The sequence below is a fragment of the Nomascus leucogenys genome, chromosome 16 (genome assembly GCF_006542625.1).
Source record: "Nomascus leucogenys isolate Asia chromosome 16, Asia_NLE_v1, whole genome shotgun sequence".
In the NCBI taxonomy this organism is placed as follows: domain Eukaryota; kingdom Metazoa; phylum Chordata; class Mammalia; order Primates; family Hylobatidae; genus Nomascus; species Nomascus leucogenys.
The window spans coordinates 46,323,246-46,332,289 of record NC_044396.1 but is presented as its reverse complement, the minus strand read 5'-3'; positions in this window follow the sequence as shown (position 1 = coordinate 46,332,289).

The window sequence follows — 9,044 nt, the reverse complement described above, 5'->3', positions numbered from 1 at the left end:
GCAGAAATGAAGTTGTGTCCCTTCTGAGACTAGGCCAGAGGGGTACATGCTGGAGCTTTCTCTTTGCTCACTCTCTTGGATCACTTACCATGGGGGGAAGCTAGCTGCCACCTTGTGAGGACACACAGTCAGTGCTTTGGAGAGACCCTGTGGCCAGGGTTGGGTCTTTTGCCAACAGCCTCAGACATAAACTGGGGCTCCCTGTCAATAGCCTGTGACTGCACCATCTTGGAAGTGGGTCTTCCCACCCCAGTCAAGTCTTGGACAACTGTACCCCTGCCTGACATCCTGACTGCAACCTCATGAGAGACTCCCAGTCAGATCCACTCAGCTACAACACTCTGAAGTTTCTAGCTCCCAGAAATTGTGAAATAATACAATTTTGTTGTATTAAGCTATGTTTTAGGGTAATTCATTATGTCACAGCAGATGACTAGTGCACTTCTCCACTTATGAATCAGAAGATTTGGGCAGGAAACTGTGCTTTAGTTTCCTCTTCTCTACTATGGGGAACTTACCAGAAGTACGCCGTGTAAATATGATCCTACTGGAAAAATACTGATAGCATTATTCCATTCACCAGGAATTCCTTATTACTAAGTTTCCTTTGGAAGAAAATATAATTGTTTGCTCAATTTTATATCTGTCTCCATAATTTGTTAAATATGACTATGATTTAATCACCTCTTGATTTCAGATTCTAAGGTCATAACATTTATCTGGAAAACAAATAAACCAAAATACAGTGTTAAAATCTCAGGCAATAGTGATCTTCAAGTGGGAGGAGGGGAGGATTTTATCCAGACCAGAAGTCATCTATGAAATATTAACTCATTCTTGTTTAAAGATGAAATCTTTATGAATAGAGTTAAAATGTATCAATATTGTTCCCCAAAATGTTTAACTCTGTTGGTCCTCTGAAGCACATCCAATAAGTTTTGGTGGCCTTTCCTTATGCTACTTTCCCTAGAGATGAATGTTTTACTATACATGGCAAAAAGTAAATGGAGAGCTACTTTAATAAAGATTTCTTCCAAGAAATTCAGTCATAATTTCTAACAACAGCAAAATGAGACATAAGTCTCTTACATTAGAAGAATTTGGATAAAATATAAATGGAAAAGGCAAGACATGGCTTGATAAAATTAATTTCAGATGATTTAGCCTATTAAATTGAATAAATCCTCTTACATTAAATAAAGAAAACATGGAAATAGTTCAAAAGAAGAAAACACAATCTCCCCAGAATATGCCAATATAAATGGTGTATTTAAGTTATATTTCAATATTTCAATGTTCTTACAGCTAGATTATATTTGTTAACACTTTGTTCATTAAGTTCTATAGATATTTGAAGTTCTTACATCCACCAAAACTAGGTAATATTTTTTAAGTTAAAACTTTCTTTCATAAACTTTTTAAAGTAAAAACAGATTATATTCTTGGAGTATAAAATTGTTGGTCAGGCATGGTGGCTCATGCCTGTAATTCCAGTGCTTTGGGAGGCTGAGATGATAGGATCGTTGAAGGCCAGGAGTTCAAGACCAGCCTGGGCAACATAAGAAGACCCTGCCTGTACCAAAGGAAAAAAAAAAGAATAGCTAGGTGTGGTGGCATGCACCTGTGGTCTCAGCTACTTGGGAGGCTGAGGTGGGAGGATCACTTGGGCCCAGGAAGTGGAGGCCACAGTGAAATGTGATTGTGCCACTGCACTCCAGCCTGGGGGACAGAGTGAGACCCTGTCTCAAAAACAAAACAAAACAAAACAAAACAAAACAAAACAAAACAGAACAAAACAAAAAAACATTAACACTAGGTAATCTGAGAATTCTGGCTAATGCAGATGTACTCATTTTCCATTTCCTTTTCTATGTGTGCCTGAACTCAAGTTTGAAATACAAGCCATTAAAAAGCAGGTCAACATCCATGAGGTAGGAGAACAGCTTTGATTATAGTTATTTTTGTGAAAGATGAAGATGATTTATCCTATGCTGATTATAGGTTTACCTTCCTCTCAGTGCGAGCTTTAAAATTATTCCCAACTTTATCAGTTGTGTTAAATGAAATCATGTTTGCATTTATTCTTCTTGATAAAAATTGACTGATGAAGAATAATTTTTTTAAAGAGCTGTAATGGAAAGAGAACGCACATTGAAGTTAGGCCCTAAATTAAAGCCTGCTTTTGCTGCTTGCTGAGATACCCCAGATAAGTGACTCATTCGTGAGCATAAATTTCCCCAACTGCAAAACAGGGCTAATTAGAGTCGTTTCTTTGGATAGTGAGAATTACAAACAAAACAATGTTTGCAAAGTTAATAGTGCAGTGTTTGACTAATAGAAAGTGCTTGGTAACCAGCTTTATTATTCTTTTATCATTTATTATTTTTTATTAATATTTTAAAATAGTTTTACAATTGTTGTTACTATTATTTCTTATTACTACTAGTATTTCTTTGATATCAGTTTCCAAAAAAGCATATGCTAGTGATTATTTACATATTGAAAATGATGTTTATGTAGATTGGCTTTTCCTCAGGAAATGCTTTTTATTTACATATGTGGACAAAGGAAACGCACACATAAATATCCCTGTGGGAGTGAAACCCAACTCTAGGTTGCCCCTAACCTCAACAGGTGTATACTTTTTTGTCCTGTAATTATATATTAGTTGGCTAAGGGTGTCATAACAAAGTGCCACAGATTGGGTGGCTTAAACAACAGAAATTTATTTTCTTAAAATTTTGAGGCTGGAAGTCAGAAATCAAGACATCAACAGGGTTGACTCCTTCTGAGGTCTCTGTTTTTGGCTTGTAAATGGCCGTCTTCTTCCTGTGTCTTCACATGGTCTTCCTTCTGTATGTGTATCTGTCTGTGTCCTAATCTCCTCTTCTTAGAAATCATATTGGCTTAGGGCCTACTCTAATGATCTCATTTTACCTCAATTAGATCAAATCTCAAAATATAGTCACATTCTGAGCTGCTGAAGTATAGGACTTCAACATATGAATTTTGGAGGGAACCAGTTTAGCCCGTAATGACTTCCAAGGACTGAATGTGTTTGAACATTGGGAAAACTCATGACAGTGGCCCAAATGGGCCATTAAGAAAGGAGGTTTGGTCACGCCTGTAATCCCAGCACTTTGGGAGGCCGAGGCGGGCAGATCATTGAGACCAAACACGGTGAAACCCCATCTCTACTAAAAATACAAAAAATTAACCAGGTGTGGTGGCGGGCGCCTGTAGTCCCAGCTACTCGGGAGGCTGAGGCAGGAGAATGGCGTGAACCTGGGAGGCAGAGATTGCAGTGAGCCAAAAGTGCTCCACTGCACTCCAGCCTGGGTGACAAAGCAAGACTCTGTCTCAAAAAAAAAGAAAGGAGGTTTGGTTTCAGGCAGAGTGTTGTTTACTCACGAGGGTGGTAGATGGAGGGTAGTTCAATGGGATGAAGAGGAGGGTTTGCCGGGCTGGATTTGGCTGCAGAAGCTAATCAAGAAAGGGTTTGCCTAACTGTATGGGGCAGTCTTATTCAAGTGACTTCCTTATTTAAATAGTGGAGTAGAATTTTGTAATTCAGTTTGATGTTGAATTCTGTATCATTTAGCTCATACTGTGTAACAAGCCAGCCTAAAATTAGCAGCTTAAAGTAAAAACTTCTTTCCCTGTGATTTGACTTTGGTGTTCTTTCTGGTTTGGGTTGACTTAGATGATCTTTGTTGGACTCTGTGGTCAGCTGGAGTCTGGATGATATAAGGTGGCCTCACTCTCTTGCCTGATGGCTGGCAGGCTGATGGATTGAGTGTCTTGGTTTTTTCCAATGTGACATTTCATCCTCGGGCAGGGAGCTCAGGCTCACTTGCATGGTAATTACACTGTTTCAGCTGCACCAAGAGAGCAAGCCTCAGCCCACAGGTGCTTTCCAGGCCTCAGTTGGTGTCACAGTTACAAAACTTCATTGCCCAAAACAAATTTCATGACAACATAAGTGGAATTGATTTTTTTTTTTTTTTTTTTTTTTTTTTTTTTTTTGAGACGGAGTCTCTCTCTGTCGCCCAGGCTGGAGAGCAGTGGCGCAATCTCGGCTCAGTGCAACCTCCGCCTCCCGCGTTCGTGGCATTCATCTGCCCGCCTCAGCCTCCCGAGTAGCTGGGATTACAGGCGCCCGAAATTGGTAATCATTTTTAAAGAAAAATACAACTTACCGAAATTGATTTGGTAGAGCCAGATAGTCTAAACCAACAGTCCCTACCCTTTTCAGCACCAGGGACCAATTTCATGGAAGACAATTTTTCCACAGACTGGGAGTAAGGGGGTTGGAATGGCTTGGGGATGAAACTGTTCCATCTCAGATCATCAGGCATAAGGTTATCATAAGGACCGCACAACCTAGATCCCTCACACGCGCAGTTCACAGTAGGGTTTGTGCTCCTATGAGAATCTAATGCTGCAGCTGATCTGACAGAGGGTGGAGCTCAGGTGGTAATGCTTGGTTGCCGCTCACCTCCTGCTGTGTGGCCTGGTTCCTAACATGTCACGGACAGGTACACTTCCAAGGCCCGGAGATCGGGGACCCCTGGTGTAAACAAACTATAGTTGAACCTTGAACAACACAGAGGTTAGGAGCACCAACCTTTCTGTGAAGTCTAAAACTTGTGTATAACTTTTGACTCTCCCAAGACTTTACTACTACTGACTGGAAGTCTTACTGATAACAGAAACAGTCAATTAACACATAAATTTTATGTTGTATGTATAATATACCACGTTCTTACAATCAAGTAAGCTAGAGAAAAGAAAATGTTATCAATAAAATTAGAAGGAAGAGAAAATATATGTACTATTCATTAAGTGGAAGTGAATTATCATAAAGATCTCTTTCCTTGCCATCTTCATGTTGAGCAGGCTGAGAAGGAGGAAGAAGAGGAGGGGGTTGGTCTTTCTGTCTCACGGGTGACAGGTGGAAGAAAATCTGCATATAAGTAGACCCGTGAAGTTCAAGCCCGGTTGCTCCACAGTTAACTGTAATTATACTAGAACAAACAAGGAAATTAGTTAAAGAGCCCCTTGCCCCCAGATTCACCATTATGACTTTGTAGAGTATATGTATTAAACTGTTAAAACAAGATAAGCTCAATTCTATTCAAACTAGAGTATTAAAATATACAGGAAATTTCTAAATTCTTTCTGTAAAGTGAATATAATTGTGCTGCCTAGCATAAGATTGCAACATAAAAGAAATCACACACCAACTTCACTTATTAGTATTGACATAAAATCTTAAATAAGACATCAGCAAATGTGATCCAACAGTATTTGGAAAATAAAGAAACTGTGACCAAGAGAGGTTTATTCCAGAAATGCATGGGTAGATCAATAGTGGGTAATTCATTTGTGTGATCCATTACATTATTAGAGTTTAGGAGATAAATAATATGGATTTCTTCACAGGTACAGAAAATGCACTTGGCAGAACTCAACACCCATTCATATGAAAAAGACTGAATGGAGTAGAAATTAATGAATACTTCCTTAACTTATAATATGCATGGTGTGTGTGGGTATGGGATATGTGTGTATTTCCTCTTCAAAGTCTTCATCCTACTTAATCGAGAAATGCTAGAGGCTTTCTTGTTAAACTCAGGAGAATGATAAGGATGCTTACTATTCCTTCTTTTATTTTAAATTATGTTAGAAGAATTACTCAGTGCAATTAGATGAAAATAGAGCAAGTAGCAGCATAATAATTGGAAAGGAAAAGGTAGAACTGTCTCTACTTGCAGATGATGTGATTATATATTTGGAAAACCTCAAAGAGTGAAATGAATAGTGACTTTACATCATAAGGCAATTTAGTAAGAAAATTTTGTAAAGTAGCAGGTTACAAAAAGCCTCATATATTCATATAGTCAGACACAAATCAGCTAGAAAATATAATAGAATAGAAAACTTTAAGACAGCCAAACAGAAAATGTACCATGGCATTAACTTAATGAGTAATTTCAAAATTCTCTATGTGGAAAATTATAAAACACATCTGAAAGACACAAAATTAGAATTGAATAAATAGAAGGAGGAGTTTATGAATAGGAAAGTTCAACATCATGAATATATCGGTTATTCCTAAAATGATATATATCTAATATAAATTGTATAAAATGCATTCAGGCTTTTTGCTGGCTTTAATTTGTAAAGAAATAAGCATGAATAGCTGGAAAATCCTGTAGGAAAGCAAGGAGTTGGGCTTTTCCCTACTAAATATTAAAAGATAATATGAAGCCTCTGTTATTAAAGTTTGGCACTGGTTCATACAGACTGAGCAATGGAACAAAATAGAAAACCTTGTCACAGATTTAAGTGCATGATGACATTCAGCAGCACGACAAAGGCAGCATCTCAAACAAGAGGGTAATAGATGGAATTTCACATTGTGGCACTGGGATTGTTGAAATGCTATGCTATTAAAAAACAAGTCTATTTCTCATACTGAACTCTGGATAAATTGCAAAATTCAGAAGCAGTAAAAGAAAAGATTGATAAATTTGATTACATTAAAAATCACTATTGTGTGGCAATTACCCCTTAGTTAAAACAAAACAATAGAAACATAAGCAAAGTAAAAAGATAAGTGATACACTTGAAAAATATTTGCAGTATATTCATAAAATATGAATACCTCTAAAATGTAACAGCTTCTAGAGATAGAGGGGAAAAGGCCAACAACCATGATGAAAAAAATAGGCTAAAGGTATGAACATGCCGTTCAGGGAAAACAAGATATAAATGGCTCTCAGCCATATGAAAAGCATTGCTTATAACAGGGAAAATGCAAATTAAAACTGCTAGAGGATATATTTTCTCACTTATTAGATTGCACAACTCCAAAAGATTAAAATAATCTGTTGGTAGATCATTTGGAAACAGGCAACGTCATTCTTTTCTGGTAGATTGCAAAATTATACAATACTCATGAAGGAGAATTTGGCAGTATCTTGCAATATCTTAGCAATAATTTGCTAATTATAAAAGCATTTACCTTTTGACCTAATAGGGGTCTAATTGAATAAACTAAGGCAAATTAGTTTATTTGTGCATATATTAATGGAATGAGTAATATCTCTGTATACTATTTTGAATCAATCTCTAAAATATACTTTTTACGTGAAAAAATGCAAAATGGGGAAATTTGTGTACAAAAGATTAAAATTTATATAAAAAGAGGGGAATAAATAAATATACACACACATATTCTTATATTGAAAGTGCAGGAGTAAGTCATAAATGGAAATTTTTAGGTTACCCCAAGTGTGAGGAAGGAAATAGAGTGGAGGAGAAGGGCATGGAATCCAGATTTCTCTGCAAATGCCCTATTTTGTACACCTGATTCTACAACAATGTAAACCTTTTGCATAACTAAAAAAAAGAATTAAATTTTAAAATATCACCCTTAAAAACCAGAAGTAAAGTGCAATAGATGAACTTAACTCTGTACAATAACCACAGAGAGAGTAACTGTTCAAAGTATCTTTAACAACCCTGTAATTCTACTGTCCATCTCCATGGGGATAAACCCTAAGGACCAAAAGAGTTACTTCCCTCAAAAAATCATAAATGTTTAATGATAGTGCTGGTTTATTTATTTATTTTTGAGATGGAGACTCACTCTGTGGCCAGGCTGGAATGCAGTGGCGCGATCTCGGCTCACTGAACCTCTGTCTCCCGGGTTCAAGTGATTCTCCTGCCTCAGCCTCCTGAGTAGCTGCGACTATAGGTGTGTGCCACCACGCCCAGCTAATTTTTGTATTTTTAGTAGAGATGGGGTTTCTCCATGTTGGCCAGGCTGGTCTTGATCTGTTGACCTCATGATCCGCCCGCCTCGGCCTCCCAAAAGTGCTGGGATTACAGGCATGAGCCACCGCACCCAGCCAGTGCTGGTTTATTATTCTGAGACTGTGTCTTTATAGTGTATGGTGGAGCAAAGGAATTAATTAGCTTTTTTGACATTAAGAAATGAGATTTTCAGAGTGTAAGAAGATGTAAAGTGGATGAGATTAAATAAGCATCTTATAGAGCTGATTTTGAATTAAAAAATTTAGTATTTTATAATTTATTTAGTAATTCACGATGTATTTTATCTTAAAATATGTATTTTCTAGTTTTTCCATTAAAAGAAATAAAAAAGAAGACATAACCAACTCAGACACAGTGAGTACCCACAGGATGCACATCTGTGCTGAAAGAACTAAAGTGTCTTGGAGAATGGCAGAGTCCAGGCCTAGGGTAGGAACTGAATCAGTTGTGATTTACATTTGGCCACAGACCAGGCAGCCCTCTTGCTGTCCTTGCTACTGAGTAACATTATCTTGCTACACCCCTGCTGAGCTCAACCCCCCAAGTTCTGCAGTCAGATAATACATTGCCACAATTTTCTGTCTATCTCATTATAAAATCAATGACAATTTGGGAGAGTAAAACCTCAAGTCTTCCCTGTGCCGGAAGAAGCTGCACACCCATTGAAGACTGCCTTCAAGATGGAATCCTCTCAGAAACCCAAGTGCGGTGGAAGCTGGCGGGAGGCATCCTGTGTCTCTGGCTTACTCTCCCTGACTTCTCACCTCAGCTGGTCCCCAGGCCCAAAGGGAAGTTGGTCAGATGCATTTGAGGGGCTCATGCCTCTCCCTGTTTTTGTTTCTTCTTCCAACCATTTCTTGGGACCAGAAAGGATCAGGCTTTTCTTTTATTTCCCCTAAATCATACCTTCCTTTGACCTTAGAGCAGCAAGTTTAGGGCTTCTACCTCTCAGGTGGAAAGAATATCTTCCCTCAACTACAGAAAAGAAAGAGCGTGGGTCTCCCAGCTCTGTGGTAAATACGCCAAAGGAGGAGAGAAAGAGATTGGGAAATCCTTTCCCTCTCAGCAATGCCTGGCCCTCAAGCCTCTTGTCCTGTAAAATCCTGTGAACGTCAGATGCTGAATATTCCTCATTCTTTCTCATTATCGCCTTCTGTAATAAATGCTAATCTCCTAGGCACATGGAGGCTTTAGGCTGA